Source organism: Durio zibethinus, chromosome 25, assembly GCF_047325235.1.
Source record: "Durio zibethinus cultivar Kanyao isolate XHJ-2024 chromosome 25, ASM4732523v1, whole genome shotgun sequence".
In the NCBI taxonomy this organism is placed as follows: domain Eukaryota; kingdom Viridiplantae; phylum Streptophyta; class Magnoliopsida; order Malvales; family Malvaceae; genus Durio; species Durio zibethinus.
In genome coordinates, this window is record NC_143186.1 from 16,545,117 (window position 1) to 16,562,223 (window position 17,107).

The window sequence follows — 17,107 nt, forward strand, 5'->3', positions numbered from 1 at the left end:
CATGAGATTAGTGAGTGGAAGGATAAGATTGATAAGAGTGAAGCAAAATCTTAAAAGCTTGAAAAAGAATAAGAAAAGATTTTTGAAAACTAGCATAGGTCTGTCACTTCAATGACTACAGAGCTTGAAAATGTCAGAAAGAACGTAAAGTAGCTTCAGTCTAATTTATTGCCTAAGGAAAAAGAACTTAGTCAGTCTATGAAAGGAAATAAGATACTACAACGTCTCATAAAAGACTTGAAATAGCAAATGCATTATCAATGCGAAGCCATTCAAGTTTTGAGAGAAGAATGAGATCAATTTAAACATAGAACACAATATTGGAAGGAAAAATATCAATTGAAAGAATTTCAAGCCACTCACCTAGTAGAACAAAAAAGAGAAGTTAGCTTCAAAGTAAACGATATGGCCCAACAAACTAAACAAGTAAAGAAAGAAGTTTACCCAGGACAGCACGACCAACACGTGATCAATTTTCTAGATAGTGCTTATGAGTAGTACAAGTATGTAGGGCGTTTCTTTTGAAAATTTTAATATTGTAATGAAATAAATATTTAGTAAAGATAATGTGAAGTTATGATATGGTGGTTTAAGTTCAAACTTAAAATCTTTTACAAATATTGGATATATAACAAGCACATCTTTTGCATTTATGCATTCGTGCATCATATGTGTGTTTCATTTAAAAAAATACACCATGACTAAAAGAAAGAGGCCTTGAAATAATAAATCTTAAAAAGTTTCCTTCAACTAAATCAAATGTAAAAATAGTTAAGTCATCAAAAAACATAAATTAGACCACTTGCCATCATTACAACTCTTGCTTACAAGTCAGAATCATGGAAAACAACAAGCATATGAACAGAAAAGATGGAAAAAGCTCAATTTGATATACAGAAGCAAATGATTAGGTCTCAACAAGAGTTGATAGAACAAATAACTAGATCTCAATAAGAGACTTGAAAAGAAATGACTGCAATGATGGACATGATAAAAAAAATGACTAAGAGAAAAAGGGATAGCTGAAGAAGTGACTACTAAGAAAGAGCCTCAAGCCTAAGAAAATACTAGTGATAGAAAAAATCCATTATATCCACTAGGGTTTACCTCACCTTATGCTCAAACCTCTTATCAAGTGCATCCACAAATGACACAGCTTGAAAGGCAACCACATGCTTAGTTTAATTTACCTCTCGTCGTAGTTCAACCATGTAGTCAAGGACATGTTGGTCTAAACATTAAGGCAAGTCATGTTGAGCCCATTATGGTCCCAGATTTAGATAATCCAAGAAAACAAGAGAAACCAAAAAAAGACACGTCTAAACAATCTGAGAATACAAAAGCACAATAAAAGTTAGATCTCTTAGAAGAAAGACTACAAGCTATTAAAAGTGTAAATATTTTTTGTACAATTGATGCCAGTGAACTTAGTTTGGTCTCAGATTTGGTAATCCTACCAAAGTTTAAAATACTAGAATTTAAAAAATATGATAGAACCAAATGCCCTCAGGCACATATCATTATGTTCTATCGAAAAATGATCGAGCATATAAATAATGACAAGTTGCTTATCTATTATTTTTAAAATAGTCTTACTGGATCAACTGCCAAATGGTATATTCAATTAGACAAAAGTCATATTTATTCATGGACAGAATTGGTTAAAGAATTTATTACTTAATACAAGCATGTCACAAACATGGCTCTAAATAGACTATCCTTGCAAAACATGAAAAAGAAAGCTAACAAAAATTTTAAAGAATATGCTCAAAGATGGTGAGATGTTGTTGCCCAAGTTCAGCCTCTTCTCACCTAGAAAGAAATAACTATTATGTTCATCAATATCTTTCAAGCACCGTACTATGACAAGCTCATAGGTCATGCCATGAAAAACTTTGCTAATATGGTAATTACAGGAAAGATAATAGAAAATGCCATTAAAAATGGAAAGATTGATGAATGTGATGTTTTTGGATAAAAAAAAAGAGGACTATCCAAGAAGAAAGAAGCAAAAGTACAAGCTGTTACCATTGAAAAGTTAAAACCAAGACCTTTTATCCTATACCATTCATATCCTATATACGAACCTTCTTACCCAACCATTTCTAACATTTTTCAAAACTCATACCATTATCAACCAGTGCAAACCCAGACACTTACTTTCCAAGCCAATGTTTATCCCCAAGCACCTTCACTACGACCTTTCCCTCTGTCAAATACCACGGATTTTAATCGAAAAAAATCTTGAAATAATTGAAAGCAACAACAATTTGATCCAATTCCTATGATGTACATAGAATTGTTCCCTCAGTTATTTTAGAAACACTTATTGGCCCAATAACCTATAGAGCCTTTAAGACCTCAATATCTAAAGTGGTATGATCTTGAAGCTTCCTGTGACTATTATTATGGAATTCAAGCCCATTCTATGAAAAATTATATAACTTTCAAACATAAGGTGCAAAGCTTAATTAATAACGAAATTTTAAATTTCACAACCAAGGCCAAACTAAGTGTGAAGGCCAATCCATTACCTAATCATGGTGGGAGATTAATAAATGCTTTAAGTAGCGAGACAACTTAGAATATTAAAATAGAAGTAAACAAGATCAGAACCCCTATGGATCAAATATTTGCTACCTTTGTGAAAGCTAATGTGATTCATCTAATACCTAAAAACTCAGATAATGGAAATTTCATATATAATTCAGATCATACTTGTAAATTTCATATAGGGAAGATTGGTCATTTACTTCAAGATTGTGAAGCATTTTGACAGGAGTTGTAGAGAATGATGGATTCTTTCTTGGTTGAATTTTATGAGAAATGTGAAAAAAGTTCAGTGAATGTTATGACGAAAGATTCATCTAAAAATAAGCCTTACCAAATGAATTTTGAGCCTGTTACCATTTTCTATGAAAAAAAATTGATTGTTAAGATTGATAAGCTAGTTCATATAAATTTTGAGCCTATCACGATCTTTTATGATGAGAAATTAAGTGCTAAAATTGATGAACCAGTTTACACAACTATGCTAAAAGTGACAATTGAGGTTTTTAGCCCATGCCCATATAAATTTGATAAGGCAGTCCATTGAAAATATGATTGTAATATCATATCACAATGTTTGGATAATGGTTCCCTTTAATATGGATCATGTGATGCAAGCTCAGCAAACATAATTGGTGTAAGAGGCATAACTCGAAGTGGACGATGCTATAACCTAAAAGTACTTAAAAGAGCATGAAAAAAAAAAGCAAATGAAGGGGAAATGAGCTTAGAAAAGAGGATAAATCACTCATTAATCAAGAGACTCACCTAGTCTTAGTCTTAGATTGAAAATGTAAAAAATTGTTTACAGAAAAAAAAGCTTATGAGTTCTTGAAACTTATTAAGCATAATGAATATAGTGTGGTGAAGCAATTAAATCACTTATTTGCTCAGATTTCTATGCTCTTGTTGTTGTTAAATTCTAAGCTTTATAGAAATATCTTATTCAAAGTACTCAATAAGGCTTATGTAGCTCATAAATATATCTGTAGAAAAACTTGATCACATAGTGAAAAATATCATAATAAAAAATTTTATATCGTTTAATAATGATAAAATTTCATCTAGTGGTAGAAGTGATGCTAAGGCTTTGCATATCTCTACAAGATACAAAGATCATACACTAATAAAGATGCTCATTAAAAATGGATCTTCTTTGAATGTTATACCTATGACTACACTATCTAGATTGCCAGTTTATATGTCTTACATGAAGACGAGTCAAATGATAATGAGGACTTTTGATGAAACTTATTGTGAAGTGATAAGTGATATTAAGCTACCAATCCAAATTAGACCATGTACTTTTGATATAGTCTTCCAACTCATGGATATCACTTCTTTTTATAGCTATCTTTTAGAAAAACCATGGATTCACATGATAGGAGCTGTTCATTCCACTCTGCATCAAAAGGTGAAATTCATAATTGATGAAAAGTAGTCATTGTCGCTAGTGAAGAAGATATATTGGTGACTAAACCTTTTATTGCATTATATGTTGAAGTAATTGAGAAAGCCTCATATTGTTCTTTTAAATCCTTTGAATTTGTTAATGTAACTTATATGGATGAAGGATCAAAAGTGCCTATTCCATGTCTATCCAAAGCTTTCAAATGGCCCTTAAAAAAGTAACAAGTATACTCTAACTTACAAGGGATACAATGACAATGGATGATACTTAAGAAAGATGATCGATTTGGTTTGGGGTATAAACCAACTCAAAAAGGAAGAATGGAATTCATAGAGGAAAAAAAAAAGGTTGGCTTATTTTATGGGGCTAAAGGTAGCAACTGAAAGCTTATCTTTTTTTCCCTTCTATGAGACTTTCATCTCAACTGGCTATATCTATCCAGATGTAACAAAAAACATAAAGAAGGGGTTTACACCATCATTGAAAGATATCTTTACTAAATTTTTAATACAAATGGTAGGTGAAGAAAAGGAGAACAAAGATCCAAGATGTTCATGAGTTTATCTTACTGTTTCTAGTCCATAATTGAAAATTTGGCATGTTGAGAAGTTGCTTATTATTTTTAAATTTTTTTAAAGTAATGTGTTGAACTTAATCTAAACACTTTTGTTAAAAGCATTAAATGTCTTAAGTGTGTTGTTTTTTCATTTTCAATTGAATAAATGATAAGCATAACAAATTTATCCATTTTTTTGGCTCTTTTTATTTTAATTCCTTGCATTACTATACATCCCTTTGCATTTTATCCATTTCACTTATTTTCAAGTATCCGAATAATGAATGTGAAAATCATCATGACAATATTTTAGGATTTGATTTTGAAACTTCTATTTATATTGGTGAACTCAATGATGAAGAGAATGTGGAAAACCATGCAATATCTCTAGAATTATTGAGATTAATAGAATAAGAAGAGAAACAAATCATGCCTCATCAAGAAGCCATTGAAGTTATCAATTTGGGGGATGAAGAAACTAAAAAAAGATTAAGATTGGTACTTCGATGTCATCACCAATAAAGCAAAAGTTGATAAAGTTACTATATGAATATGTAGATGTATTTGCTTGATCGTATCAAGATATGCTAGGATTGGATACTAAAATTGTAATGCATAAGTTACCTCTGAAACCTAAGTGCAAACCAATGAAACAGAGCTGAGAATGATGAAACTTGAAATATTGTTAAAAATAAAAGAAGAAGTGAAAAAGTAATTTGATACAAGATTTTTAGAAGTGGTTAAGTATCCTGAATGGGTGACGAATATAGTCTCAGTACCTAAGAAAGATGGCAAAGTGAAAATGTGCGTTAATTATCGAGATCTAAATAGAGCAAGTCTAAAAGATAATTTTTCATTGCCTCACATTGACACTTTAGTGGACAATACAACTAAACACTCAGTTTTCATTCATGGATGGATTTTCAGGCTACAATCAAATTAAAATGGCATAATAAGATATGGAAAAGACTACTTTTGTGACAATATGAGAAACATTTTACTATAAAGTCATGCCTTTCGATTTGAAAAATGTTGTGGTAACTTATTAAAGAGCTATGGTAACTCTATTCCATGATATGATACATAAAAAAATAGAAGTGTATGTAAATGACAAGATTGCCAAATCTCGTGAAGAAAAAAATCATGTGACTAATCTCAAAAAGTTATTTAAGAGATTAAGAAAATTTCAGCTCAAGCTCAATCCAGCTAAATGCATTGTTGGTACAATCTTAAAAAAATTACTAGGATTTATTACTAGTAAAAGAGGAATAGAGGTGGATCCAGATAAGATATGTGCCATCCAAAAGTTACCACCTCCGTGCACGTAAAAAGAAGTAAGAAATTTTTAAAGAGATTGAATTATATTACTCATTTCATTTTCCAACTTACAGCCAAATATGATCCCATATTCAAGATTTTTCATAAACATGGGTCAAGAGAATGGGATGAAAATTGTCAAATGGCATTTGAAAAAGTTAAAGAATGCTTATCAAACCCATTAGTATTAATACCACCTATCCTTGAAAAACCTCTTATTTTATATTTGGCGGTGTATGAAAAATCAATGGGATGTGTTTTGGGGCAACATGATAAAACAAAAAGAAAAAAACAAGCCATTTACCACATGAGCAAAAAGTTTTATAATTACGAGTCCAAGTATTTACCATTGGAAAAGATGTGTTGTGCATTAGCTTAGATGGCTTGTTGGCTCAGACAATATATGTTGTATCATACCATTTGACTCACTGTAAAACTAGATCTAGTCAAGTACATCTTTGAAAAGCCTTCATTGTCAAAAATAGTAAAATGGTAAGTGTTACTTTTTGAATATGACATCATATATGTGTCTTAAAAGGCAATTAAAAGAAGTGTTATTGCTAAATTTCTTATAAAATATGCTCACGAAGATTATGTGCCTATAATATTTGATTTTTTAGATTAAGACTTAATGCCTGTACTGCACATAGATAAAGAAGAGTATAATAAAGATATATAAAAAATGTATTTTGATGATGCATCAAATGCTTTAAGGTATGATATAGGAGTAGTTTTGATATCTTTAGAAGGAGATTACTACACAATCACTGCATAACTAAGTTTTAATTGTATAAATAATGTGGTAGAATATGAAGCATGTGTTATAGGTTTTCAAGTGGCTCTTGAAAGGAAGAGCCATACATTAAAAGTTTATGAACTGCCTTGGTCATATACCGATTACGATGAGAATGGGAAATCAGAGACTAAAAGTTGGTTTTATGCCAAAAGTACATATCAAAATTGATCAAAGAATTTGAGAATATTTGGTTTCATCATTTACCCCGATAAGAGAATTAGATGGCTGATGCTTTGGCTATATTGGCAATAATGTTCAAGTTAAATGAAAATGCTGCAATCCAACCCATCAAATTGAGCTTACGAGAGAAACCAACTCACTGTTCAAATATTGAAGAAAGAGTTGATGAAAAATCATGGTATTTTGACATATTACAATATGTTAAGTATTAACAATACTCAGAGTACATATTAGAGAATGATAAGAGAACTTTAAAAAGATTGGCAATAAGTTTCTTTCTATATATAAAAAATTTTATATAAAAAAGGTCAAAACCAAATACTATTGAGATGTGTGAACGCTATTAAAATTAAAAAGTTGCTTAAAAAAATCCATGGAGATGTTGTGGAACTCATACAAATAGTCATATGATGACCAAGCAAATAATAAGAACAGGATAATATTGGCTGATAATGAAAACAGACTGCATTGACTATTCTAAAAAATGTCATAAATGTCAAATTTATGCAAATAAGATTCAAGTTCCTCTAACGTTCTTACATGTTATGTCAACACCTTGACCTTTCTCTATGTGAATAGACACGATAGGACCATTATGCCAAAAGTTTTAAATGGACATCGATTCATCTTAGTGGTAATTGACTACTTCACAAAATGGATAAAGGCAACTTCATACACTAATGTGACAAGAATGATGGTTTACAAGTTTATCAAAAAAAAGACATATCAATATGACCTTTCAAAAAGGATCATTTTGGATAATGCTATTAATTTGAATAATAAAATTATGAGTAAGGTTGTGTTTAGTTCAAAATCAAACACCACAAATCAATGCCTTATTGTCCAAAGATGAATAGGGCAATTGAAATGGCCAATAAGAACATAAAGAGAATTGTTGAGAAAATGACAGATGTGTATAAAGATTGGCATGAAAAGCTACCATTTGTATTGCATGCTTATTGAACTTCGATTTGTACATCTACAAGAGCTACACCATTTTCATTGGTATATGGAATGGAGGTAATATTGCCCATTGAAATTGAAATTCCTTTCTTGCTTGTTCTCATGAAAGTTGAGTTAGAAGAAGTTGAGTGGGTTCACGCTCGATATGAATAATTAAATCTCATTAAAGAAAAAAGATTAGCTACACTTTGTCATGGCCAACTGTATCAAATAAGAATGATGTAAGCTCATGATAAAAAGTTCACCTATGATAATTTCGAGAGAAAAAATTAGTATTGAAGAAGATTCTTTCTAACCAACAAGATCTTCGAAGAAAATAGAGTCCTAATTGAGAAAGCCCATATGTGGTGAAGAAAGCTTTTTCTAAAGAGACATTAATTCTGGCAAGAATGGATAGAGATGATCTGTTAAATCCAGTCAATGTTGATGCAGTAAAAAAGTACTATGCTTAAAAAAAAGATAAAAAAAGTAAAATGAACTAAGAAGATATCTAAGTTAAAAACCTAAAAGGGCAATTTAGATATAAAAAAAAAGGGTAGTGAATATAGTAGACCAATTCTTAATATGTGCAAGAAGATTTCATTGGTTGTGGGCTAGTTTGGTCTATTACATTTTTGAAAAGTCAATAGCATCAATCAAGAGTTTTTTAAAAAAAAATCCATGATGAATTAGTTCATGATGATCTGAATATTTGTTATGTGATTACTTGTTTTCCTTATAATATCTTTTTGGATAATGCGTGAAACACTTTTTTGTTTTATCGAAATAAAATACCTTTTTGTTTATCCTTCTTTTGTCTCTCCCATTAAAAAAAAGATAAATGTGTAATGTGTTATAATTGTCGTAAAATTCAAAAAATGATGAAGGAATAATAATGACCATAAAAGACATACATTATTTTGAATGAGATTTAAAATGATAAGCAAAACAGTAAGAAACAAATGTCAATAAGAATGGTGGCCTATAAGTCATAAAAGTGGTTGTCATTGAATATGGGAAATATAAAGAAATTTTTTTTATCTGAACTTAATCAACTGTTGGAATGCATGGGATTCAAGAGAAGAAGAAAGGAAACAAACTTTGAGAAATTTTGAGGATTAAAAGAAAATGAAAAAAAAAAAGATGGTCTCTTTATTTGCATAATAAGTGCATTTGCATCATGATCATCATTCATTGCATGGCATTGAAAAAACATGAAACTGTTATTCACGCACATATGTGATACAACAAATATATGGGTTTAAAACAATATAGGACCAACAAAAGAAAAAGTAAAGAAAAAGAGAGATGTGAACCCTTTATTTAGAAAAATCTTTCAAATACCATTGTCTCTCAACCTTTTGAATTTAAAGTTTGTTACATGTGGTCAGAAGAGCTTTTTAACATTTAAAGTTTGTTGCCTTTGGTTAAAGGAGTATTTTGAATTTAAAGTTCATTACCTCTCGTCAGAAAAGCCCTTTAACATTTAAAGTTTTATAGCCTTTGGTCAGAGGAGCTTTTTAATTTTAAGAACTTCTAGTCAGAGGACTCTATCAAAATTAGGCATGATTTATAAGACCAAATGACATAATCTATAAGTCCTCTCAGATTTTTAATTTAAAGTTTGTTGCCTTTGGTTAAAATAACTATTTAAAGTTCAATGTCTTTGGTCAGAGGAGACTTTTAACATTTAAAGTTTGTTGCCCTTGGTTAAAGGAGCATTTTAACATTTAAATTTTGTTGCCTTTGGTTAAAGGCACATTTTAATATTTAAAATTTATTGCCTTTAGTTAAAAGAGAATTTTAAATTTAAAGTTTGTTGCCTCTGGTGAGAAGAGCTTTTTAAATTTAAAGTTCGTTATCTCTGGTTAGAAAAGCCTTTTAACATTTAAAGTTTCATTGCTTCTAGTTAAAAAAGCTTTTTTAAAATTTTCAAAAGTTGTCAAGCCTCTATTTAGAGGAGCCTTTCAAATTTTCTTTCAAAAAAAATTTATGTTCAACGTTTCATCTTTTGTATGTATTTGTCTGAACAAAATTAATGTCTTTTTGTCTTTAATTTACTCCTGATTCTAAAAAATAAACAAAGAAAGGTAGCTATAGACACCAATTTTGACTTATGTAATTTGGTTTATATTAATATTATTATTGTTATTAATTAATTAATTAATTAATCTAAAAAAAAAAGAAAAAAAGTAAAAAAAAAATCTGTTTGTTTCAATTATGACAGCTAAAATCAAGTTGCTAAAGTGATATTTTCTCCCTGACACTGCCTAACTTGACAGCATGAAATCTGATGACCAAAAGGCACTAAACAGATCTACAAAATTTTTCATAAAAAAGATCCTAGGAAATCTAGGATTTGAATCCCATAAGGTCTATAAACAAAGCCGATCTCTGCAAAAAAAAAAAAAAAAATTGAGAGGAAAAATAAGGGAAGGAAACACTATTAAAATAAAAAAAATAATCATAGTCCTCTTTGACAGAGGAACCAACAGCAAACAAAAAAGTTTTAATAAAAAACCACCAAGAATGAAATTTTCGATATAGGAGGTTTAAGATTTTTTTTAAAAAAATATGGGTTTGAAAGAGTATTTAGAAAACAAAAAAGATCGGTTTGAAAATTTTTGAGAATTTTTACAAATTTTTTTACGTCGTCGAATTCTAGAAAAGTTTAAACTTTTAGGCGACCTTTGAATTTTTCAACGACCAAAATCTGGAAAATTGGCCAAAATCTGGGTAAGATTTGAATTTTTTAGTGCCAATTGAAGTTTTTGACCATCGGTACATGACAGCAACTGGCCAAAAACTAGGCTCCATGGCGACCAGCAAAAGAGGCTGGGTTTTTTAGATAAAAAAGCTCCAGGGTCAAAAGAAAGAAAGGAAAGAAAAAAAAGTAAAAAAAAATTGAAATAGGCCTTTTATAGGCACACTCCAAAACGACGATGTTTTCAACGTCTGACCTACACTCAACCCGCGCAGGATCCGCTCACCAACCTAACCCATTTCATAGATTTTTTTTATTTTTTATTTTATTTATTTTGTGTTGATTTTTATGTTTTTTTTATGATATTATTGTTATTTTATATTATTATTAGTAATAATTCTTTTATAAATAAATAAATAAAATAAAAATAAAAAGTAAAATAAAATAATTCTTTTATGATATGTTTAATTGGTACCGTTCTTCAAACGGGCAATGTAAAGGTACTAATACTTTCTTCATTCGTAACCATATTCCTGGATCTAATCATGATTTCGTATACCTAAACTTCTTTTAGTAAATCTTAATTAATTTTAAGATTTTTATTAAAAAAAAATATTTTTGATGGCCAATCACACCCTATAAAAAGATTGGTGACGACTCCGAAAATTTTTACAAAGTCTAATGATCGAGTTCTTCTGGATGAAAGATCGTTATGACACATACTATTAGTCTCAACAACCTAAATTGTATAAACTAAATAAAATCAATAATCACTTACATTGAATATCGAAATCCCACAATCCAGGCTTTAGTATAAACCAATCCACATAGCAGACAAGTAGGATTTTTCTTTCTTCTTCCTTGCTTGTGAACTCTAAAAAATGGCATGTATGGTTAACAAACTAGTTAGTTGATGACATCAAAACTTCAACAAAATTGTTCTCAAACAATAGCAGCATCAGAACTTCACAACTTCAACATTAGAACTTAAAACTTCAACATCGAAACTTAAACAATAGCAACAAAGTCAGAAAATGCATACATTTACATGTCTATTAGTAAAAATAGAGAAGGATTAGTTGTCACCTATAATGGTTGATTTTGATATTACATTTTTATTATTAATAGCCTGCACATACTTAAAATAATTAGTATAATAGGATTTTCAATAACAAAACAAGTGTGAAAATTTTTCCTACAAATTTTGATCTCCTTAGACATCCTAACTTATGGTGACCTTTTCCATGGCAATATCCACATGTCATTTTTTTTTGTACCTTGATAATTTGGTCTCACTCTTTCTGTCAAGAGATTTTTTTTTCTCTTCTTTGCTGGTTTACCTAGCATCTTTTTGACTAAAAGATGTAAAACTAGTCCATGGATGCTTTTGAGCTAACATTGCTTACCTCTAACAAGGTTCAACATGTGCTTGTAAGCACATAAATATTTTTCCATGATAAACTATGAACTTATAAAATTAAGTGGATCTAATCCCTTATATATTGTTACACCCATTGCATGCTGATATGAAACTCCACTTATGTTCCATCTCCCACAAGAATATGAATGGTGTTGTAACAGGACAATGAAACACACACTCTCTAATGTTTTTACATTCTTCTAGTGTACTTCATGCCTACCATTGCCATTGCTTTCAACCTCTCATTTTCTAAATAGTTGCCTAAACTTCTCAACTTTTTCTATAATTATAAGGCCATAATTAGTCTTTAATTTGCTAACACCCTCCTTTGTTTGCACCAATCTATTCATTATATAGACCCTAATATCTTCTGGCATGTTAATGATGGGCTTGCAGCTAGCTTTCAAAATGACACCATTAAAAATTTCATACATATTGTTATCAATGACATCACATTTAATGATGTTATTAAAGAAAGTTTGGCACCAATCTTGCACTAGCCATTTCTCTAGTAACTCTTCTTTTGCCCTAAACCCTCCCTCAATGCCTGTTATGATTTCTAACTATTTTTTCAACTCAAGTTCGTTAGGAGACTTGGCACATATCCAGAACTACAATTTTAAGTATTTTCTTCTATGACTCTTCCCTTACCTAGCATAAATATACCTAACACACATTCTCTACTTTACATATGGCAATGTATCCCTACCATATTAAAAAAAACCAAAAATAATTAATGTATTAGAACACAACAATTATACCAGTTAAGTAAACAAGTATGAAAAAGTAAATAAAAAAGCAATTAGAAAAATCACTTTCTGTATATCACTTATCACAAATCATCCAAGCCTATTTTTAATAACTAAATCATCACAAAGTTATTGTATAAAGCATGTCCAAGTTTCAATAGTCTCCTTTTCCATCACTGTTTATGCAATTGAGAACATTTGACTGTTTTCATCCCTCCTTATAGCCATAAGCAGTTGACCCTTAACCAACCCTTTAAGAAAACAACCATTAAGACTAATAATGTACCTGCATCCCTTAATAAACCCTTTCTTCAAAGCCCCAAAACATAAATATAATTTGTCAAATAAAGGCATAGAATCAAGGGTTGAATTCTTAAATGTCAAAAAAATGATGCTCCCTAAGTTGGTTGAATTCACTTTCTTAACATAATCATTTAGAGACATAAATTTTTTTTTGTACTTTTCCTTCATTCTTTTAAGAACAACTCCCTTGGCTACTTTACAGACATCATATGACACAGTAACCCATAATTCTTTCTTAAACTATGCCCTCAAATGCCTAGGCTTCATTAAAGGCATTAAATTAGTTTGTTCACCAAACCTTATAGCAATAACAAAGGCTGTCACCATTTTATTCTTTGAAATGGGTAGGCATGAATGTTTAAACACATATGTTTTTACAATATGTACTATAAGTACTGCACCATAAGTAAAGCATAGTCCAATTACAGCCTTTGGCACTGCATACAACTCTAACTCTGATTTTATCATTCTTTTTGTACTAGAATTCAAACCCTTTTCTTGTAAAAAAATCACAAAGCACTTCTTTAAATAAATTCAAATTCTCGAATCTAAGCCAAAGCTCAAATTTTTTAAAATGCAATCTAGGATTATAATAAGTGTTACTAGAATATACTATCTATACACTTTCTTCATCAGACCCATCACTAGTGTTATTGTAACTAACAAGGTCTAATGAATCAAAATAATCACTCATGTTCCTATTAATTTCAATGTTTGGCATTAAAGATTCAACTCTACCTTTAACAACTTTACCACTCATTTGATTCACCATCTAATTCCTCATTTGATTCACCATCTAATTCCTCATTTGATTCACCATCACAAAACCCTTTTTCTTCTCAACATAAACTCGAACATTCTACCTAGCTTTCTCCAACTCATCATTACCTACAGAATCATCATTAACATTGCCATCATTCACATTGATTTCACCTGCATTAAATCCCTCAACAAACCTTAAACTCTCAATGATAACTTCATTCACATTCACTTTACCTGCATTAAATACCTTAACAGACCCTAAACCCTCAACCCTCAACAATAACTTCATTAGTCACATTGTTAAATCCCTCAACAAACCCTAAACCTTCAATGGTAACTTTATTAGCATCATTAATTTCATTAACTTTATCCCCTTCCTTATCTAACTTCTTTTTTTTTTAATCACTATGAAAATCAGCTAATATAGGTTTATGAGGCCTTACTTGTCTATTAGGTTTATTATTGCCAATGATAACAACCTTATCATTAACATCATTTGGAATTAATTCAAGCAAGCATTTGGAATGTCACTGTCAAATTAAGAATCCAAATGTTCTACATAAATATCTATAGGCCTACCCATCTTTAATTGAGCAACCAAATCTATTAAAATGTTATCATCTTCTGTTAACAACTTCAGGCCTGTTTTTAATGTTTTACCAGACTACACAAAGTAAATTTTCACTTTATGCCCCAAATCATAACATAAACTCTTAATAGTTCCTAATATTGTTCAATAACAAATACGATCTAGATCCTCATCAAATTCAATCACTGACCTATTTACATATCTAATCGAATTACGACTTCTTTTGAATTTTACCCCATTATGGTACTGTGCTTGGCATGGTTCCCAAATCATTCTAACCCTAAACCCCAATATCAAAATGAAATAAACAAATATATGTCTATAGTTAACCAAACAACTAATGTGCAACAAATGGTACACATATATAATTCAATACACATTTTATATGCCAGACAATCATACATGTTATTATACAAAAACCAATGTTGTTGGCAAGTTCCACACTTATGTAATTTAACTATGCACCAATACGTAATTTAACTATGCAATAATTATATTCAATGGCCCATACAACTAGACAAATATGCCATAAAACTAGACAATACATAATAGACAACAACAAGACCACACCACTACAGTCAACTATTGCTAAAAAAAAGTTTAAATATTCAACAAACACATTTATTAAGAATGTAACCCGAACCTATCAACCTAGTATATTTAATGTATGAATAAGGGTTTAGGGTTTTTCAAAAAAATCCCTATTTAGTTTTGTGAAAATTTCAAGAAACAATAAAATAAAATGAAAGTGTACTTAAAGTGTGAAGAAGCAAAAAATATGAGGAAAATAAGTGAGGAATGTTGAATCGTTTAACCTGTTCTTGTTTGAAAGCTCGAAAAAGTGTGAATAAGTGTAACAAAACAATAGAGAACTAGTTGAATTGTTTAATCAGTCGATTTCTCCATTTTTATTTAGGTTAAAAACGATTTCCAAGTGGGATTTTAATTAGGCTTAAAGATTTAGGGATTTTTTCATGAGTGAAGATTTGGGGATAATGATTTTTTTCTTTTGTTTTCGGAGTTTATTGTTATTATTTTTGTTAATGATATTATGATATTATTAAGTTTAAGATATATTTGAGATATTTGACGTAAACTTTTAATAGTTCACGTGACTAGAATTTGTAATATATGTTAATATTAATAATTTTAAAAATCAATAAAAATATCATGTTAGTAATCACGTCAGTCATTTAACAAATAAAATTTAATATTGTTAACGATTAAACTAAAATTTTTAAAAAATAATATTATAAAAATTAAATTTCTTTAAATTATAATTAAGAGAATAAATTTTTAAAATTCGAAAAGTACATGAATCTATTACACATTTTGACCATGTAATATACATGGAAATTTTTTTAATTGCTGCAATTCTTTTTTTTTTTTTTCTTCCGGCATCAATGCATCCGAAACAAATTCCACAGTCATTTTGCCTTTTGTCCTTAGACTATCGGAGTTTGGTGTGCAGCCAACGAATCTAAAACGTGTAATGTTGGTTGAAAAAAACATCCTAATGCTTCTTCATTAGGAGGGAACATTAGGAATAAAAAAAATTTTCATTAAAGCAAAGTTATATTTGCTTTTTGACCAAAATGATGGTGATAAAATGACTTAATTTGGCTGGGAGATAAAATTAATTTTAGTGAGTTTAAAAAAAATGATAAAAATGAGATTAATTATGATAGATTTGTGATTAAAATTAATAATAAAATATGTATTTAGATATAAAAATAATAGTAATAATGAAATAAATTGTAGTATAAAAAGAAAATAATTGTAAAAAGTATTAAATTAAAAATTATATATAATAATTAATAAATTATTTTAAGATCAAATAATAATTTTTGTTAATAAATAATTAAAAATTATTCTAAATAATATTTTTATCAGATTAAATTAATTAAATTATTTCATATTTTTAAATAAAAAAATCAAAATAAAAAATTATATTAATATGAATATTTTATATTTATAATATAAATTGAAGGGTAAGAAAAACATATAAAAAGAATAATCGGTAGGCCAATAGCAAATGAATGCTCAGTATCGATTGGCTCAAACATTTGCTGGTAAAGGCACTTTCGATGAAGGTGTTTATGAATCCAAATCCAGCCATTTTGGCTGTGAAATTTACAGAAAAAAATTTGGGGATGCCAAAACATGTTTCTCCATCAATGGAAATTGATTTAAAGGAAAAGTTCTTTTGTTCACATCTCCAAAATGATTTCAGGGGTAAACTACCGGTCATCGAGTTCAATAAAAAAAAAAAAATCTCAAGGCTATGAAAATCATCAATGAAGCTCATGGTTTATTTCACTACATGGAATTCCAGTATTACATCTATAATTTTCCTGTTGACTTGGCAATGACAGGATTTGGATTTGAAATCAAAGTATACGTCAACCATATTCACAGGCATTGATCTATCTGTCAACAAGTTTCATGAAGAGATTATGGTAGATATTGGAGATCAGCTTTGTTTCTCTGAAAGGACTTCATAGAATTCAGTATCAGTAAAATGAAGAATTTTCTTTTAAATAGCATTTTGTCATTTAAATGTAATTTTTTGTCATTTTTAAATTGATGAATAAAACGATACATATTCATTTAAATATGTACAAAAGATTAATTAAAAAAAATAGAGAACGAGACAAAAACTAACTCTAATTTGTAATTCCCTTATTTCACCTCTTTTCGTATGTTTCCAGAGCTTTTGAAAATCCGAACATGCCCTTTGATTAGACAGGTTTGCCGCAAGCCGTTGTGTTAGGGGCATGATCAAAAGCCTAGAATAGTTTTTTTTTTTAAGCTCTCAAAAAATAATT